This window comes from Neoarius graeffei, chromosome 6, assembly GCF_027579695.1.
Source record: "Neoarius graeffei isolate fNeoGra1 chromosome 6, fNeoGra1.pri, whole genome shotgun sequence".
In the NCBI taxonomy this organism is placed as follows: domain Eukaryota; kingdom Metazoa; phylum Chordata; class Actinopteri; order Siluriformes; family Ariidae; genus Neoarius; species Neoarius graeffei.
In genome coordinates this window covers 60,419,916-60,440,693 of record NC_083574.1, presented here as the reverse complement: position 1 = coordinate 60,440,693, position 20,778 = coordinate 60,419,916, and the positions used below count along the sequence as shown (strand labels likewise).

Here is a 20,778-nt window from a genome sequence, read left to right as displayed (position 1 = left end):
AGAGACAGACAGATAATCAGTGAATAGTCCTGTAGTTAAATGTCTATAAGTGTTTGGAGTGAGGGATAGTGAATGAGTGTAGGGGAAAGTGAAAGATAGTGCTGCGTGCTAACATTTCCAGTGTTGAATTAACACCCACTGTTTCGAACAAACTGTTTACAGTGTTCATTTGGATCCATCTGGAATATTATATATATATATATATATATATATATATATATATATATATATATATATATATATCAACCAAACCAAACCTTAACCTCAGTAATGAAAAGGAAACTTTTTGGCTCTTTTATTTTATCTGTTTATTTAACAGAAATGGAAGATAGTATTCATAAGTATGTTTCCATTAATGTAGAATTACCCATAACTACGAATCATTGTTTTTTTGTAAACTCAGAACGAACCCTTTACATCTACACAGGGCATGGGTCCACTTCCAGAGAGCTGCCATGTTGCACTGCTACAGTAGCATACATGTCAACCTATACGGAATGTCCGTATTTTATACGGATTTGATTCAATAAACATAGTATACGGGCGTATAAATAAAGTTATACGGATTCTTTAAAAAAACTTCAACATTTATTTAGAGCTATAAATCAATTCCCACGATGATAAAAGAGCACATAACATTTACAAACGTACTGTACACCACAGACAGCCAGTAAAGAGTCTTATGAAATCGCGCGTTATCTTGTGGTAGCGAGACTTCGTTCCACTTTTGATCATGCGCACACCGCATTGCGAGAATCCCGCCAACCGTGAAGTCATAGACATATAAACATAGACGCCGCCTTCTGCGTAGAATCATACGTCATCCTCGCCGCCATATTGGATGTGGCAAAGTGGAGATTCTTCAACCGTCTCTGGACAGTAGCCGACAGTAAAGATGCCTCATTCGTGTGCTGCGTTTAACTGTACCAACAGGTTTACCGTCCAAACGAGATCACATGGGATTACCTTTCACAGGTGAGACTGGAAAAATACTTTTCATTGTATTTGGTCATTATAACGTAATTTTACGAACAGATTTTCCTGACTTTGTGGCTAATATGAAGTCTCGTGCATAATAGCCGCTCGGTGAAACCTGTCTCCAAACAACGAAGTATTTCCTTCGTAACTACGCTGATAACACTTTGTGTTTTTGTCAAACATTGGAGCTTTGTATTCATTCTGAAGGTTTATTGTTATTAATATTGAATAAAAAGTAACTGGGAGATATCATTGTTAATTATCATTCAAATTTTAGGTAAATTATTTTAATTTGCATCTTATACGGATTTTATAAGGGAAATACGGATTTTGGAGGTTGGTTATACAGGTTTGATTGACCAAAGGTTGACATGTATGCAGTAGCCTAGAATGGACAAACCTCTAGAGCATGTATATCGCTATGTTCTAGCCCCACCCCTCAAAAAAAAACAAACTGTGTTTCAAATATATGGTATAATCTAGAACTAAAAAAGAAAAGAAAAATCCATTGAGCCTACAAAAGGTTGATTTTATGTCTTAATGCTGATAGATCAATTTCTTTAACAGTAAAAACAATCACCACAAACAATACAGAATTACCAATGATACACATTCATCGCATTACTTTACAGGCATTTAGCAAACACTCTTATCCAGGGTGACGTACAACATACCCAGAGCAGCCTGGGGAGCAGTTGGAGGTTAGGTGCTTTGCTCAAGGGCACTTCAGCCATTCCTGCTGGTCCAAGGAATTGAACTAGTGACCTTTTGGTCCCAAAGCTACTTCTCTAACCATTAGGCTACGGCTCCCCATGTCAGGAGTGTCTGTCATGACCGGAGTTGTTAACACACAGACATCGCATTCAGAGCACTGAGTGAATTGGAAGGCTACATTTTGAAATTTCTGTGGCACTCACCCTATAAACCTTTTATCACAGTACATATGGGATATGGATAAGCTACAAGAATAAGTACTTAAGTTAAAATGCATACCTAACATATTGATTTGTGGCAAGATATAACTGAATAAATACCGAAAATCAACTCTCACTTAAATCTATAGTTTCTAGCTTTCAACTGAAACTTTTTTTTTGGGGGGGGGTGTCATTTAATAAATACTTTATGAACAATTTAAACTAAAGGAACTTGCAGATTTGTGCAACTAAGATTGAATAAATCTGCTGGCTGTGTAAATTAATAACATTCTTAGGGCCAGTGACTTGCATAAGAAAGGAGATATTCTTGGTCGCAAAGCCTTTGCTCTGTGACTGATGTAAACTGATGGATAGCATTTATATCAGTAGATCTGTGCGCAATAGAAGTTATGATGAGATCTACTGTAGGGCCTTCTGTACAGTAATGACATTCTGAGGTAAATTCTTATCCATAAGGGAGAAGCATGCCCTTAACCCCACTAATCATAAATGTCTAATGACGTCCTTGCTCTAGAAGAGTGCCTTCTGCGTTTCGTGTTTTTACAAGTAGCTGCGTGAATCCAGAAGGAAGACCAAGAAGAAAAATGAAGAGGAATCAGCGTTTTTTGGTGCTGGCTAGCAACTTTGAGAACCCACATTTTGAAAAACAGAGGATCATACTTATTATTGAGCATAAGAAAAAGGAAAGGAGTGTGAATGTAAGTATTGGAAGTACACTGTGGGTACCTTGCAGCCACTGTATGTTCTAATATGCACTTGGAAAGGGGCGAGGTAAGAGAGGAGCATTCATTTGGTTGAATCCTACATCGATCCATCCATTATCCATAACCGCTTATCCTGTACAGGGTCATGGGCAAGCTGGAGCCTATCCCAGCTGAATATGGGCAAGAGGCGGGGTACACCCTGGACAAGTTGCCAGATCATCGCAGGGCTGACACAAAGACAAACAACCATTCACACTCACACCTACGGTCAATTTAGAGCCACCAATTAGCCTAACCTGCATGCCTTTGGACTGTGGGGGAAACCAGAGCACCCGGAGGAAACCCACACAGATACGGGGAGAACATGCAAACTCCACACAGAAAGGCCCCCCCATCAGCCGCTGGGCTCGAACCCAGGACCTTCTTGGTGTAAAGCAACATTGCTAACCACTACACCACCGTGCCACCCCGAATCCTACATAGTGGACCTTTTAAATAAAAGTTGCAGGGGTTTTTTTTGTCACCAATCACATGTCCCCACCAGATCAATCCTGTCAAATATTTCTATCCTTGTTGAGGCATTTGGTCAAGATACAGAAACATGTCCCCCTGCCATATTCTGAAAGTGACAGTTCTACATTCAACACACACATGCACATCTCAGGCAAATCCAACATACAATACACACACACCGGCTTGAATACACATGGTGCTGCAGTATAAGGTGGTGATAGAAAGCAACGTGCAGGAACAGCGTTTCCCCAGAGAGCAAGAGAACAGTGTGCAGATCCGTTTTTACCCTTGCAGAAGTGGAGTAGGCTAATGAGAAACACAGGCCTACTTCCAGTCTCTGTGTGTGTGTGTGTGTGTGTGTGTGTGTGTGTGTGTGTGTGTGTGTGTGTGTGTGTGTGATTTTTCAAGATGATATATGGACACGCTGATGCTGGCTAGTCAGAGAATATGGATGATCTAAAAGTGCCCACGCAGCCGTTATGCAGAAGTGTTTCAAAGGCAGGTTGGAAGAAAAGACCGTTTCTGGACTCTTAGAAAGCATAGCATAGGCCAGTGTTTCTCAACCACTGGGCCGCGGCCCATTAGTGGGCCACGAAGCACCCTCTAGTGGGCTTTTTTTTTCAAGTTGAAGCTAATTTTTACTTGTAGTAGGGTACAACTGATGGGTTGCATCCAACATCACATCTGTCTCATTAAGCTACAGTCACACTACAGCTCACGATGCTCTGCAATGGGTTATTGATGAAAATAAGGCATTTTGACGGTGATGCCTGGCGATATACACGACACGTGAGCTAAATTTGTGGTCACACAGCACGTGAACACTTGACTGTCACGCCTTTGTGCGCTCGCTTCTGGCACAGCTCGAGCAGCCACTTTCCATGATGTTGTGCACGCGCTTGGGACCTGGTCGTTATGGGAAACACCTGATACTGATTTGAGCGCAATCAGCCCGTGCAGATACGGACGCTGTTTTCACAGAGGCTTTGAGAAGTATCATCATTATCACATTTGTTTCTAGCCATGATTATAACGCTGTTTAAATACTCTGCTTTATGATTCTGCTTTCTGTTTTGCTTTCGTTTTTGCAAATATCACGCCTGCTAATAAACACTCTTCCTGCACTTAGATCCGTCTACCGCCGTCTATCTTGTAGCATCCTGAGCCCCAGATTTTTAACCCAGCCACATATATAAAATTGTACTCCTCCATGCTCTTCCAGGTTTTCATCTGTGTGTCCGTGTAGAACGATGTCTGCAGCACCAGGTAGTTTGAGATGTCAGGGAACTCAACCAATGGACAATTTTCCAACTCAGGAAAAATCCTTCTTTGTTAGCGTGTAAGGATCTAATCCCATTGAGTGGGTTCTATATCCACTTCTTTTGAGTGTACTTCTTGGTTTTAATAACTTGCTTGTTTGCTGTACACAAACATGGCAATAAATTCTTGTGTTAATGGACCAGACTCCACTTTTGGATCATTAATCCCTTTTGGCTGAGAATGCCCTGCATGCAGGGTTTAGCTTCTGGCACATCCATACAGTTTTAAATACAAAACCTACAATTAAAAACAGTTTGTTTTTATTGCATTTATTTAATTCCTGGGCTCCCATCTGTAACAGAGAGTGATGTTGCATCCTATTAATACACTTTACAATAGATTATTAGATTCTAATAGAATAGATGAGTCAAAATAATTGGGGATCTTTTTTAATGGGTTCCGACTCATTACAAGCATGAAAAGGTGGGCCTCAAAGCAGAAAAGGTTAAGAACCCCTGGCATAGATTACATTGGAGAATTGTAAAACTAAACTTTTTTTTGTGAAACATAATGTTTTATTCCTATATAGTTCTTTATTCAACCAATCAGAAATCTACAGTGGTGCTTGAAAGTTTGTGAACCCTTTAGAATTTTCTATATTTCTGCATAAATATGGCCTAAAACAGACCTGGGCATTTTACGGCCCGCGGGCCACATCCGGCCCTTTGGTTCATTCTGACAGGCCCGCATAAGGTTAATTAGAAATTACAAAATAAACATATTTTCTAATTTTACCTCATGCATGGACTGAATGTGCATTGCTTTTATTTTGAAGTTGTGTTCAACAAAAACGCAACGCGCGCAACATGAACATGACATGAAATCCCACGAAATCTAATCCCGTGATAACTACTTCCGTAATTTGTCCAGACCAACCACAAACTTGTACGTCATCCTTCAAACGGTCCAGCCAATCACATAGTGTGACGTCACCAGCAGGCGCCGGAGCCCGAGCCGATCTGTAGATCTGATACCTACACGGCATCATTATTATAATATGATGTATCTTGCTTGATATGTGGAGTAGAAAGACAATATTGTGATGTCTTTACTGTGTTTTGGGGTGAATGTGACTGAAAAAAAAAATGGTACAAACGTTCACGTTTTGTTAACTATTGTTCTGAGAAATTTGATTGAATAAATGACATTTATTGTAAGGCAACCTCGTTTTTTCCATACTCTAACCAGTCTTAGCAGCTTGTAAAAACAATGTTATTTACTGCTTTATATAAAGAAATACAATTAATATTATGCAGAATTTAGTTCAGCCTTTTGGTCCGGCCCTCCACAAAATTTTCTGTTTCTCATGTGGCCCTATGGAAAAAATAATTGCCCACCCCTGACCTAAAACATCATCAGATTTTCACACAAGTCCTAAAAGTAGATAAAGAGAACCCAGTTAAACAAATGAGACAAAAATATTATACTTGGTCATTTATTTATTGAGGAAAATGATCCAATATTACATATCTGTGAGTGGCAAAAGTATGTGAACCTCTAGGATTAGCAGTTAATTTGAAGGTGAAATTAGAGTCAGGTGTTTTCAATCAATGGGATGACAATCAGGTGTGAGTGGGCACCCTGTTTTATTTAAAGAACAGGGCTCTATCAAAGTCTGATCTTCACAACACATGTTTGTGGAAGTGTATCATGGCACGAACAAAGGAGATTTCTGAGGACCTCAGAAAAAGCGTTATTGATACTCATCAGGCTGGAAAAGGTTACAAAACCATCTCTAAAGAGTTTGGACTCCACCAATCCACAGTCAGACAGATTGTGTACAAATGGAGGAAATTCAAGACCATTGTTACCTCCCCAGGAGTGGTCGACCAACAAAGATCACTCAAAGAGCAAGGCATGTAATAGTCAGCGAGGTCACAAAGAACCCCAGGGTAACTTCTAAGCAACTGAAGGCCTCTCTCACATAAACATTAGCCAATGTTCATGAGTCCACCATGAGGAGAACACTGAACAACAATGGTGTGCATGGCAGGGTTGCAAGGAGAAAGTCACTGCTCCCCAAAAAAGAACATTGCTGCTCGTCTGCAGTTTGCTAAAGATCACGTGAACAAGCCAGAAGGCTATTGGAAAAATGTTTTGTGGACTTTTTGGTTTAAATGAGAAGCGTTATGTTTGGAGAAAGGAAAACACTGCATTCCAGCATAAGAACCTTATCCCATCTGTGCAACATGGTGGTGGCAGTATCATGGTTTGGGCCTGTTTTGCTGCATCTGGGCCAGGATGGCTTGCCATCATTGATGGAACAATGAATTCTGAATTATGCCAGCGAATTCTAAAGGAAAATGTCAGGACATCTGTCCATGAACTGAATCTCAAGAGAAGGTGGGTCATGTAGCAAGACAACGATCCTAAGCACACAAGTCGTTCTACCAAAGAGTGGTTAAAGAAGAATAAAGTTAATGTTTTGGAATGGCCAAGTCAAAGTCCTGACCTTAATCCAATCAAAATGTTGAGGAAGGACCTGAAGCAAAAAGTTCATGTGAGGAAACCCATCAACATCCCAGAGCTGAAGCTGTTCTGTACGGAGGAATGGGCTAAAATTCCTCCAAGCCTGTGTGCAGGACTGATCAACAGTTACCGGAAACGTTTAGTTGCAGTTATTGCTGCACAAGGGGGTCACACCAGATACTGAAAGCAAAGGTTCACATACTTTTGCCACTCACAGATATGTAATATTGGATCATTTTCCTCAATAAATAAATTATCAAGTATAATATTTTTGTGGTGGCACGGTGGTGTAGTGGTTAGCGCTGACGCCTCACAGTGAGAAGGTCTGGGTTTGAGCCCCGTGGCCGGCGAGGGCCTTTCTGTTCGGAGTTTGCATGTTCTCCCCGTGTCCGCGTGGGTTTCCTCAGAGTCCAAAGACATGCAGGTTAGGTTAACTGGTGGCTCTAAATTGACCATGAGTGTGAATGGTTGTCTGTGCCTATGTGTCAGCCCTGTGATGACCTGGTGACTTGTCCAGGGTGTACCCTGCCTTTCGCCTGTAGTTAGCTGGGATAGGCTCCAGCTTGCCTGTGACCCTGTAGAACAGGATAAAGCGGCTAGAGATAATGAGATGAATATTTTTGTCTCATTTGTTTAACTGGGTTCTCTTTATCTACTTTTAGGACTTGTGTGAAAATCTGATGATGTTTTAGGTCATATTTATACAAAAATATAGAAAATTCTAAAGGGTTCACAAATTTTCAAACACCACTGTATGCATCTTTGCTCTAATTCATCCATATATTTATTTAGTTACTAGGACCTAATTACTACACCTCCTTAATTATCTGGGGTTTTTTGTTTTTGAAAAGTGGTAATGAAAGAATTTCTTCACTAAGCCATATTATTATTCATACATAGAAGATTCATCCTCAATGACCATTCATTCAAAATAAAGTGTCTTTGTATGAAAAGAAAGAAAAAAGAGAGAGAGAGACAATGAGAGGATGTGTGTGTGGGGTCATGGGGGTTTCGAACTATCTGGTGTCTTCCGTCCATGAAGCCTATGATTGTCTAGTGTCGCTGTGAGAAGCCATAGATAGAAGACAGAGTGTATGCCATCCCTTCCACCCAAAGAGCATAGCCAAATTATTCCCTTAAAACTAGACGGCCTTTCGATTTCATAAAATCGGTGAAATTTAGTTCCCTCTGAAATGTGGTCATTGTGATATATGTTTATTTCTGTAATATCTAAAAAAAAAAAAAAAAACAGGCCATTCTGTGGCTGGGAAGTTATTTAATTTGAGGGGATTCCTGAGCAAATAATGTGCATGAAATCACTCACTTCGTGCAGTCAAGCAGACAGAGGAAGTCCGTGTGCACATGCGCATGCTTATCCTCTTCTTCTTCTGGGTTTTACAGCAGCTGGCATCCACAGTGTTGCATTACTGCCATCTGCAGGTTTACCTTTGACCGTGCACTGATAGTTCCATCATTCTGTCGCTAAACGAACAGCTGATCACACCGGGGTTCTCGTTGACCGCTGATATTTATTAGTTTGGTCCTGCGTTTCCTTTCCTTTGCAACGTAATGCCTTTTGTTCTCGCTTTCCGTTACTGTAGTCGGTCTTTCATGGTTCATTCGCATCCTCCATTTTCCTCTCCTGTTTCAAATTTGTATCCCACAATGCCTTGCGTGAACGGGGAAAGCCCACCACGTGATGCATGACGTAGTATCTCGTATTGCATCATAGTGAAGCAGGAAAATATGGTGGAGAATTTAGGGCCACGTGGCCCTAAATTCATTAATTGTTCTATTTTTTTAAAAAATAATAAAATTGGAAGTCTGTGATTCGAATTCAGTAGCTTTCGGTCCACTAAACAAAAATAATTGGGTGTTGGGGAAAATTCTTTTTATGACCTCATCTCATCTCATTATCTCTAGCCGCTTTATCCTGTTCTACAGGGTCGCAGGCAAGCTGGAGCCTATCCCAGCTGACTACGGGCGAAAGGCGGGGTACACCCTGGACAAGTCGCCAGGTCATCACAGGGCTGACACATAGACACAGACAACCATTCACACTCACATTCACACCTACGGTCAATTTAGAGTCACCAGTTAACCTAACTTGCATGTCTTTGCACTGTGGGGGAAACCGGAGCACCTGGAGGAAACCCACGCGGACACGGGGAGAACATGCAAACTCCACACAGAAAGGCCCTCGCCGGCCACGGGGCTCGAACCCGGACCTTCTTGCTGTGAGGCGACAGCGCTAACCACTACACCACCGTGCCGCCCTTTTTATGACCTACACTTGAAAAATCTGAAAGGCAGTCTAGCTTTAACTTTCAGCCATGACTATTGCTTGTGGTCTCCAAATAACAGGGCAAATACTTTTCTGTTGTACCACTTAGTAGATCAACAGTTACTCAATACAAGTCAATAAACTTGCTGAAGGTTTTGTTGCAGGTGCAACCTTGCTAATGTTCAACTCAACTGACATGCCATCATTTTGTGTCAACCATAGATTTACTGTGTGGCAACTTGTCATGTTTTTAACAAATAATCACATACAATATGGTAGTACTGTAGCAGAGTTAAAAGCCAGCTAGGGTTGTAACCGCGTCACTTGCAATTTGCTCCTATGTTATTCCATGTCGCCTTTTACACCAGCTGTGGGTGGAAACAGGTTCGATGCGGTTTTGGTGCACACTCTCACATCTGACTTCACATTGCCTTGAAATCACTAAACTTGCTATCATTTCCCTGTCACATTCAGAATATTGCGAGAAGCTTACATACAGCTGCAACCAGAAGTTTACATACAGTTTAGAAAAAGAAACTTTTTTTCCTCCATGTCTGACAGTAAAATTGAGAAAACTTTTCCTGTTTTAGGTCAGTTAGGATCCCCCCAATTTTTTTTTTTAATTTCTAAAATGTCAGAATAATCAGAGAAAGAATTTTTCAGGTAATTTTTAATTACTTTCATCAAAAAGTCAGAAGTTTACATCCACTAAGTTGACTGTGACTTTAAACGTTTAAACGTTTTAAGCGTTGCACATGATGTTTTGGCATTAGAAGCTTCTGATAGGCTAACTGACATCATTTGAGTTAATTGGAGGCACACCTGTGGATGTATTTTAAAGGGGAATTGAAGTCATTTTTAAACTTGCTTTATTTTTTAATTAACCTGTTATTTAATTGCGTTTTCGGTTTTATTAACCTTATATCGTGACTCGTATTAGCATATAATATTACACCTATCGGCCTTTTCTATGTTTAGCCATGTTGAATGAAGTTCGTATGGTCCACAGCAGGCATTGCTTATCCGCGTGATCTTCACGAGACTTGTGCAAGACTTCAAACGTGAAGTGTCAGCGCCACCATTTTGAAAACTGTTTACACAGCGGCCAGATCGCCATCGCATGTGAAAAAAAACAACAGCAACATTTTGACAATCAGACCTCTATAACAAGTCAATGTAACAATAATTGGGTATTTCAGATATTATTTTATCTTATAATATTTTTAGATACATTTCTTAATAACTAACCGTAGGAATTTAAGTATTCACAAGGACCCTCTTTCCTGAGGCAACGGGCAGGAAACAATCTTCATCAAAATGCCAAGAGCATAGCGTGTACTTCTGCCGATTTTGTAGATACCCATCCACTTCTTGCACACCCACAGCAATAAGCCATTTTCTAGCGATTTCGTCATTTGCTGGCAGTCGGTGAAGAGAAACCAGTTTCGATGCATTTCGGCCATTCAGACCACAACTAGGTGCAAAACACGTACTCGGCATCTTGTGTCACATTTATTCCACCAAAAGAACTGTTTTCCGAACAAAATACTGCACAAAAAAATGGGTTTAAATGACGATTACTGCCTACTTTCTTCTAAAGCCTAGGTCACAACCGGACGTACGATTTTTTGGCCGTGCGATTTTTGGCGTTTCCCAAATCGCTGCGTTTTTTTTGTTCGTGGAGAAAGACGCACGTTGGCCGTAAGTTTGTCTTGCAACCTGAAAAAAATGTAAGCGCCCGTAGAGTTTGTTTGACATGACAAAGAACCTCTGCGGCCAGTCTGCGGCCAGTCTACAGCTCAAAAATCAGCACGTCACACGCGCGCCCTCCATGCGTTTTTTGCACGTAGACTGGCTGTAGGAGCACGTACGGCCGGTTGTGACCTAGGCTTAACTTTCCTGATCACTATCAAAACCAACAAACCCTGTGTCTGAAATTGCTCACTCATTCACTACTCCCCACTCCCTATAGAGGGAACTACTATATAGACAGCAACATAGTGAGCTCATTGGTTAAATGAAAAAAATGCTTTCGGACACTAGTCCGTCGCGCTGGTATTTACGTCATTACTGTTGCATAATTAAAACGTGCCAGATCAGGCGGCTGGTGGGTTTTCAAAATAATAAATACATGCATGTATTTTTGTGATAAATCCATGTTATACTGAGCGTATTTCCCACATTAATCAATACAAAGTACCTGCATCTTTCAGTTCTTTTAAATCAAGGCTGAATACTTTCTTCTTTGCCGCTGCCTTTTATATAGTGAGTATATAATAGTGAGTAGGGAGCGATTTTGGACACAGGGAAAACTTCCGGCTTGATTACGCCAGCATTGGAAGGAGGGCGCGTGCGTCTTTTGACAACGTTGGCAGATGTTGGTCACTTTGATTTCCGCTGTACATTTTACTTCTGTCCTACAATGTCTTGCACAGGTCTCATCAAATCTCGTTTATGGCCATCGCTTTGACATATGGACTGATATATTACATAGCATATTTCAAACACTCATAACTTGCTAGTTATGACGCGACTGCTGAAAAACGGCGCGGACTTCCACCTTGTATCACCTTTCATTAAAGAGTATAAAAGTATGAAAATACTGCAAATACTGATGCAAATACTGCCCATTGTGTAGTTATGATTGTCTTTAGGCTTGCCATCCTTCCACTTGCAAGTGGTAAGTGATATGCGCTGGGATCACACACACAGCGACTCAGTCCCGAATCACTGCTCGTGCGCTTCACTCACGCGCTCTGTGAGCTGCGCAGGGCCGGAGTGCGCACCCTCCAGAGGGCACTCGCTGTTCAGAGCGGAGTGATTTGGAGCGCAGGATGCCTGTGGAGCCGAGCGTATCCGTGTATTGGCGTTGCTGTGTGCACGCGAATCGTTTTAAAAACATTAATCTGATGATCCGCTGATACGGTCTAATGCAAACCCCACCTCAGTCTTATGGAAAATTTGTGGGTGGCACTGAAAAGGCATGTGCGAACAAGACCCACTAATTTGACTCGACTCCAGCAGTTCTGTCAGGAGGAATGGGCCAAAATTCCAGCAAGATATTGTGAGAAACTTGTGGAAGGCAACCCAAAACACTTGATCCAAGTGAAAGAGTCCAAAGGTGATTCTACCAAATACTAACCAAGTGGATGTTAACTTCTGACTTTGATGAAAGTAATTAAAAATTCTCTCTCTGATTATTCTGACATTTTACAAATAAAAAAAAAAAATTGGGGGATCCTCATTAACCTAAAAACGGGGAGGGGGGCGTTTCCTCAATTTTACTGTCAGACATGAAGGAAAAAAAAAAAGTTTGTGTCTTTTTCTAAATTGTATGTAAACTTCTGGTTGCAGCTGTATATACAGTATGTGTATAGTGGTGTGTAGGAGAAGGTGTGTGTCTATATGGGTGAGGAGGTCAATTCTGAAGTAGTGAGTTCAACAGTCCTCTTCAGTTATTTCTCAGAGGAGCCAATACTACAACCATTACTCTAAACCGACGGGCTGCACACAACAAAAGTGACAACACTTGGCACATACAGAGTAGGAAAGACAGCGAAAGAGAAATAAAGATCGAGAAAGAGAGGGCTGGGTGGACAGCAATGTCAGGCTCCACTCCCTCGCCCAAATATGCAAGTCAAATATTTGCTTCCGTTCATCATTGGTGCTCTGCCACTCCTCTCATCTCCGTCTGTACGAAAATGCGAGACAGCTTGGGAAGGCTCGGCGCGTCTACAGTGGTGCTTGGAAGTTTGTGAACCCTTTAGAATTTTCTATAATTTCTGCATAAATATGACCTAAAACATCATCAGATTTCCACACAAGTCCTAAAAGTAGATAAAGAGAACCCAGTTAAACAAATGAGACAAAAATATTATACTTGGTCATTTATTTATTGAGGAAAATGATCCAATATTACATATCTGTGAGTGGCAAAAGTATGTGAACCTTTGCTTTCAGTATCTGGTGTGACCCCCTTGTGCAGCGATAACTGCAACTATAACGTTTCTGATAACTGTTGATCAGTCCTGCACACCGGCTTGGAGGAATTTTAGCCCATTCCTCCGTACAGAACAGCTTCAACTCTGGGATGTTGGTGGGTTTCCTCACATGAACTGCTCGCTTCAGGTCCTTCCACAACATTTCCATTGGATTAAGGTCAGGACTTTGACTTGGCCATTCCAAAACATTAACTTTATTCTTCTTTAATCATTCTTTGGTAGAACGACTTGTGTGCTAAGGGTCGTTGTCTTGCTGCATGACCCACCTTCTCTTGAGATTCAGTTCATGGACAGATGTCCTGACATTTTCCTTTAGAATTCGCTGGTATAATTCAGAATTCATTGTTCCATCAATGATGGCAAGCTGTCCTGGCCCAGATGCAGCAAACCAGGCCCAAACCATGATACTACCACCACCATGTTTCACAAATGGGATAAGGTTCTTATGCTGGAATGCAGTGTTTTCATTTCTCCAAACATAACGCTTCTCATTTAAACCAAAAAGTTCTATTTTGGTCTCATCCATCCACAAAACATTTTTCCAATAGCCTTCTGGCTTGTCCATGTGATCTTTAGTAAATTGTAGACGAGCAGCAATGTTCTTTTTGGAGAGCAGTGGCTTTCTCCTTGCAACCCTGCCATGCACACCATTGTTGTTCAGTGTTCTCCTGATGGTGGACTCATGAATATTAACATTAGCCAATGTGAGAGAGGCCTTCAGTTGCTTAGAAGTTACCCTGGGGTCCTTTGTGACCTCGCCGACTATTACACGCCTTGCTCTTGGAGTGATCTTTGTTGGTCGACCACTCCTGGGGAGGGTAACAATGGTCTTGAATTTCCTCCATTTGTACACAATCTGTCTGACTGTGGATTGGTGGAGTCCAAACTCTTTAGAGATGGTTTTGTAACCTTTTCCAGCCTGATGAGCATCAACAATGCTTTTTCTGAGGTCCTCAGAAATCTCCTTTGTTCGTGCCATGAGACACTTCCACAAACATGTGTTGTGAAGATCAGACTTTGATAGATCCCTGTTCTTTAAATAAAACAGGGTGCCCACTCACACCTGATTGTCATCCCATTGACTGAAAACACCTGACTCTAATTTCACCTTCAAATTAACTGCTAATCCTAGAGGTTCACATACTTTTGCCACTCACAGATATGTAATATTGGATCATTTTCCTCAATAAATAAATGACCAAGTATAATATTTTTGTCTCATTTGTTTAACCAGGTTCTCTTTATCTACTTGTAGGACTTGTGTGAAAATCTGATGATGTTTTAGGTCATATTTATGCAGAAATATAGAAAATTCTAAAGGGTTCACAAACTTTCAAGCACCACTGAATGTCCCAACAGCTTTGACCAAGATACTCGGGCCCACTGCTATTTTCCATGCAAATGTGATCCACTGAAAAGTGTGTACAATGTACAGAACGGAGAAATTCACTGTGTAAACAGGGCAAGAGGCACAGAATTAAAACGGAGTTTAATAGAAATTACACCTACATGTAGCAGCCAGTCACAACAGTAGGTCTCTCTCACATACACACACACCAGACAGTTATTTACATGTGCAGACGGGAGAATTGAGCAAAACAACATTATACCCATAGGCTTGCCCTTAAAACCCACCCCATTTGCCTGTCATCACTGCACTTTTAATGACCAGACAAGTAATATCATCTCTAGTGGTTTAAGTCTTCAGAATTGATGTTTAGCTGAATCAATTTTGCCTTGATAAAGAAAATGTTGGTATTTACTGCATCTAATCTATTTACTGTAAAGAAAACACACAGATGCATGCTTAACACACCTCTTATTTTTAGTGATATTTCATCCATGTTGCTGCAGGCTTACTGTTAAGCTGTGTTCACATATATACCAGTACGATAGTGGTATAACTGTATCAATACAAAGTATACCGGTACAGTTTAGTGCATCTGTCCACACTAGCGAGAAATGTTTGCGGTTTTCTTTCACGGTAGTTGAAATGCGCGTGCGCGAAATGTTTCCATGGTTACCGAGTAACTTCCTTCCGAGAATATGGCAGATGAAACGACGTGTGTGTGCTTTTTGTTGTCAATGTACAGTCTGTATTTCTGGTGGTCATTTATTCAGTCGAATTGTATAAAACGTGCGAGGCAGTTGAGAAAGAAACAAAGAAAACGAATCTCCTGTTCCAACTGTTCCTGGCATCGCTCGTCTCCCCAAAGCTCCAACAAACACATAACTTCGTCTTTGCTCCATGTAGCTCCACGGTCGTTTTGAGCCATTTTGACGTTTTATTTACAGCTGGAAAGCACGGGCGTATTGTACTGTATGAATAACCCGGAAGAAGTAGGAATGGTTCATTGCGCATGCGCATTATATTTGTATCGATACAGAACCGCTTCATCTGTCCACACTACAGCGAAGCGCTACAGTACCGATACTGTACCGGCATGAAACCCATACATTTGTGGGTTTCGTACCGATACAGTTATACCGCTACAGTACCGGTATAGTTGCTAGTGTGGACAGGTGTTGCGGTACAAAATCCCTAGTGTGGACAGGGTATTAGTTAGACAATCTTAAGCAAGGTTACCTTTTACCCCTACTCTGAGCTCTACCTCTACACTTCAAGATTTTAAATGGCACACACACAAACACACCCACACACACACACACACACCCACACACACACACACACACACACAAGTCTTCGGTTAAGATTTAACTGCACAGCTTTGATTATGTCTACCATAATTATATACACATATGCAGCTCATACACTCTCATTCATGTTTGGATTCTTGTGAGGACCTTCCACTGTCATAATTATTAATGCTAATTCATGCTATGCTATACCAAAATCAAACCATATCATCAGTTACTATAAGGAATCCATCCATCCATTATCCATAGCCACTTATCCTGTGCAGGGTCGCGGGCAAGCTGGAGCCTTTCCCAGCTGACTATGGGCGAGAGGCGGGGTACACCCTGGACAAGTCGCTAGATCATCGCAGGGCTGACGCATAGAGACAAACAACCATTCACACTCACATTCACACCTACAGTCAATTTAGAGTCACCAGTTAACCTAACCTGCATGTCTTTGGACTGTGGGGGAAACCGGAGCACCCGGAGGAAACCCACGCAGACACGGGGAGAACATGCAAATTTCCACACAGAAAGGCCCTCGTCGGCCACTGGGCTCGAACTCAGAACCTTCTTGCTGTGAGGCGACAGCGCTAATCACTACACCACCGTACCACCCCCAAATGTCTCTATAAGGTCCAATCTGTCACGTATTCCCATCCTTGTGGGGAAATATGGTCCCAATCAAGATATAAAAACAGTCTCACACACACACACAGCATAAAGACTGGCGTGTAAAGTTTTGCTTTAATATACAGAACCACTGATGGTCCAAACACTGTCTTACGCTGCCACAGCTGAAGAACACCTAGACTCTTATTCTGTCTTAAAGCTGTTTACTGACTTCTTTCACAAGTCCTGAAGTATTATGATTATTATTATTTTAAAGGCTTTATTGTCACAGCACAGAAATTGCTTCTTTTTTTTCTTTAAATCCTAGTTTGTTATGATGCCATGGGCAATTATGATACAGTGCCCCACTCAAAAACCCAACAGTGGCAGTGCTGGGATTTGAACTGATAACATTCTGATCATCAAGCTAGAACCTCAACCACTGAGCCACAACCATGGAGCGCTACTCAATCTGACACATTATCACATTAAAATAATAACAGAAACAATTTGTATGGGAAGCTATTTCCTAGCTGTCTATGCTCTTTGTTGCTGGTTTGTTAAAGCATAAAATTTGAACAGTAGCCAGCTATAGGGCATTTAACAGACCGCTGAAATGACCTCACTTCACAATCTACTCATCTTACATACAGATTGTGTTAGTTATGCTGTGTTCACATATATACCGGTACGATAGTGGTATAACTGTATCGATACAAAGTATACCAGTACAGTTTAGTGCATCTGTCCACACTAGCGAGAAATGTTTGCGGTTTTCTTTCACGGTAGTTGAAATGCGCGTGCGCAAAATGTTTCCGTGGTTACCGAGTAACTTCCTTCCGAGAATATATGGCATCCGTTATTTCGAGATCTCGAGAAAACAAAACAATTATTCCGTGATCTCAAGAAAACAAAACAATTATTTCATGATCTCAGCTGGATCACTGTATCTCCGTCGGTAGAGACGAAGCCGGGCCAGTCTTCTGCGGAGGTGCCGCGGACTAATTTTGAAATTATCCCTTATTAAAAGACTTAATGCAATCTCTCCCTGTGTCAACCCCTGATCAAAATATTGCCTTATTAGGTGATCGATTATTCCAGACATTCTAATGACCAAAGTTGCGTCTATACAGAATGAGAAATAGCCCCAAAGTCAGCATATCACAAGTCTCTTGGCGCACCTGAATGAACCATTTATCAGCTGTTTACCCGAGATCATGAAATAATTGTTTTGTTTACTCGAGATCACGGAATAATTGTTTTGTTTTCTCGAGATCTCGAAATAACGGTTTTGTTTTCTCGAGATCTCGAATTAGTTGTGTTGTTTTCTCGAGATCCTGAATTAATTATGTCGTTATCTCGGGATAACAAGGTGAATAAAAAAAAAGGATTATATGAAGGGCCTCTCTCAGCTTCCGTACGGATGAAACAACGTGTGTGTGCTTTTTGTTGTCAATGTACAGTCTGTATTTCTGGTGGTCATTTATTCAGTCAAATCGTATAAAACGTGCGAGGCAGTTGAGAAAGAAACAAACGAATCTCCGTTCTTCACTATTTTATTCAGCGAAGACATCGATTGAGGTGTGTGACTTTGCGCATGCGCATTATATTTGTATCGATATAGAACCGCTTCGTCTGTCCACACTACAGCGAAGCGCTACAGTACCGATACTGTACCGGTACGAAACCCATACATTTGTGGGTTTCGTACCGATACAGTTATACCGCTACAGTACCGGTATAGTTGCTAGTGTGGACAGGTGTTGCGGTACGAAAGTAGTTTCGTATCGGTACAAAATCCCTAGTGTGGACAGGGTATTAGTATGACAGCAGAGAGGGAACAAGACCATGAGAGAAGGACCGAAACACTTGTTATCCTCGACAGCCAATTCCTCTGGACTGGACACTCCAGCCAGGTATTCATGGGACATCAGTCCTACCGTCCATATAAACACACTGACCAGATGAGCAAATCAGACAGAATGGCTCTCGCAATCTAGTGGCCCTTTTTTAAGGACATGCTGTCACGTGGTATCATCGTAATCATAACGACGATCATTTCTCTCATTATGGCAGAAACTATCACCGTTCCAGCTGTACTAGTGACAATCCATGAAGGATAGCAAAAGGAAAATGTAGTAAAATCTAGCTGTCTCGATGAAAATGTCACTACAGGCATCAGAACTACAGGTTAAATGCTTTGCTTTGAGGCAAGTGAAGAATCAGAACACGGGAAGGAAAGCTCTGGAGAAGATGGCCACGACACACAAGCTGTTGTATCACAGAAATGACAAAGAATTGTCTCCATGCACTGAAAGCAAAATCTCCCCTAAAGTTCCAATAGTGAAGCAAGCATCCTCATTAACGGAGCACTCCCGGGACACAAGACTGATGGCCTTTCAGGACTTCAAGAACATAACCACAAGTCACTCAGTGCGTTTACATGCACATAGAGAGAATCGAATTTCTGCCGTTGCTTGACTGAAATCGAAGTTCAAAATGCCATGTATACACCTTAATTCGGCTGAAATTGAACCGAACTTGATTTCTCGGAATCGAGCTACACGACCTAGATAATGCGATTTCTGCCGAGCTACTTAGTGCATGTATACCCTATCGAGCTACGTATTCGAGCTACTTACTTCAGCACTGCCCCTTCCGGAAGTGACGAGTGACGAGACCACAAGCGGGAAACACAACAGCCTCGGTCGGCATGACAACGAATCATGACAACGGCATGAATCTTTTCTTTTTGTGGCATTGTTTGCACTGTTAAAATTTAGCTCACTTACTGTATCACCAAATACATCTGTACAGCTGTTGCATAGCTGTGAATTGTGTACATAAACAAGTCATTGTATTTGTGTGTGTGTGTGTGTGTGTGTGTGTGTGTGTGTGTGTGTGTGTGTGTGTGTGTGTATATACACACAAATATATGTCCAACATCTGAAGAATGTCAATAAAAACAAAACAATTGAACTTTTTGTGTGTTTATTAAGACATAAGTTAAATTGTAAGCAAAAAAAAATATTTTTTTGTAAGTAAAAAATGGACTTTAGAAAAATATTATTGTGCAAAATAAGTTGTCTTACAAAACAGTGGTCTGCGCCGGACAGTTTGTAGCCATACAGTCTGTTAGAGCAAGCCTAACAGCTTGAACACGGAACTGCCAGTGTTGCCAGATTGGGAGGTTTTAAGTGCATTTTAGCGGATTTGAACATGTTTTGGGCTGGAATACGTCAGCAGTATTTGGCAACACTATAGCTCTTCTTCATGACGGCAACCGGAAGTGTACCAACATGATGGGGCGTGTAGCGCCACGTGTGGCTCGGGTGCACAATGCACCTTGCACAATAGCCCGATTTCACTTGTGCATGTAGGATTGGATTTCTCTGGCACCCCTGCTGGGACCCTTTGCTCGATTACCGACAGTAGCTCGATTTGGACATGCATGTAAACGTACTGACAGGCTTAAAGCCATGAAGGTCAGACAGAAAGTATTCACCACATATATCCATAGGTGGGAAGCCACTAACCCTAAAAAAAAAAAAAAGCTCTGGAGTCAAGGAAATGTTTTTTTGTTTTGTTTTTTTAAATTAACTGAGAATTAGTGCCAGTGATTTTTAAGTCAAAACAGTTGGCAAAGTTCTCCTTGCATTTCAGCAGCTATCAATAAAATATCTCACAGAGGGTGTTTGTGGTGCTCTAAACTCAATTAATTGGATTAAAATAAGTGATGCGGACCAAAGGACAAGTAAGGATTAACACACCATAGGCCGTGCCATTATTTAACAATTATTCACCGAAGGCAAAGTGACTGTGACTAATAATCAACACGAAGTCGAGGTTATTATTCACCAATATTCACGGAGCCTGAGGCGGATGATTGTTTTAGTACAAATACACAGGTGATTATTTAAACATTTTTAAAATCAAATTTTAAAAATATAATAATTTATTTCAAACTTCAAAAGCAGCATGCAAATGTAATCAAGGCGCGGCGCAGATTTGTGTCACTTATCTATGCCGAGTCACATAAATAACGTTGTTTTGAAATATTTAAAATAAATCATAATTCCACCTTCTCTCTGAATAGGTTTAGACCAAACTTCGTAGCAGCTTTAGCGCTTTTAGGATCAGCATTTTCTTTCATAACTTGTCATTCTTCCTCGACTGGCTGTCAATTTGCCAAGTTGCACAAGGTGATTATCGAGAAATAGTCTGAATCTCTTGATCAATCAATGTGTACGATTTCCTATAATCACCTGTGTATTTATGCTATAGGTCAATAATCTATGAAGGGGTGGTGTGATAATAAGTAC

General features: G+C 41.1%; 1 protein-coding gene across 3 annotated transcripts in view; it reads right to left on the bottom strand.

Annotated features, from left to right (window-relative positions):
• bcar1 (BCAR1 scaffold protein, Cas family member) overlaps nucleotides 1-20,778 on the bottom strand; it is a 168,059-nt gene that overhangs the window by 96,945 nt on the left and 50,336 nt on the right. The window contains exon 1 of one of the 3 annotated variants that reach the window (XM_060923963.1): nucleotides 8,244-8,446. The exons of the other annotated variants lie outside the window; for them this stretch is intronic. The gene's annotated coding sequence lies outside the window, so the exon portion shown is untranslated. Of the gene's footprint in view, nucleotides 1-8,243; nucleotides 8,447-20,778 lie in introns of those variants that run through there. 3 annotated transcript variants of the gene reach the window in all.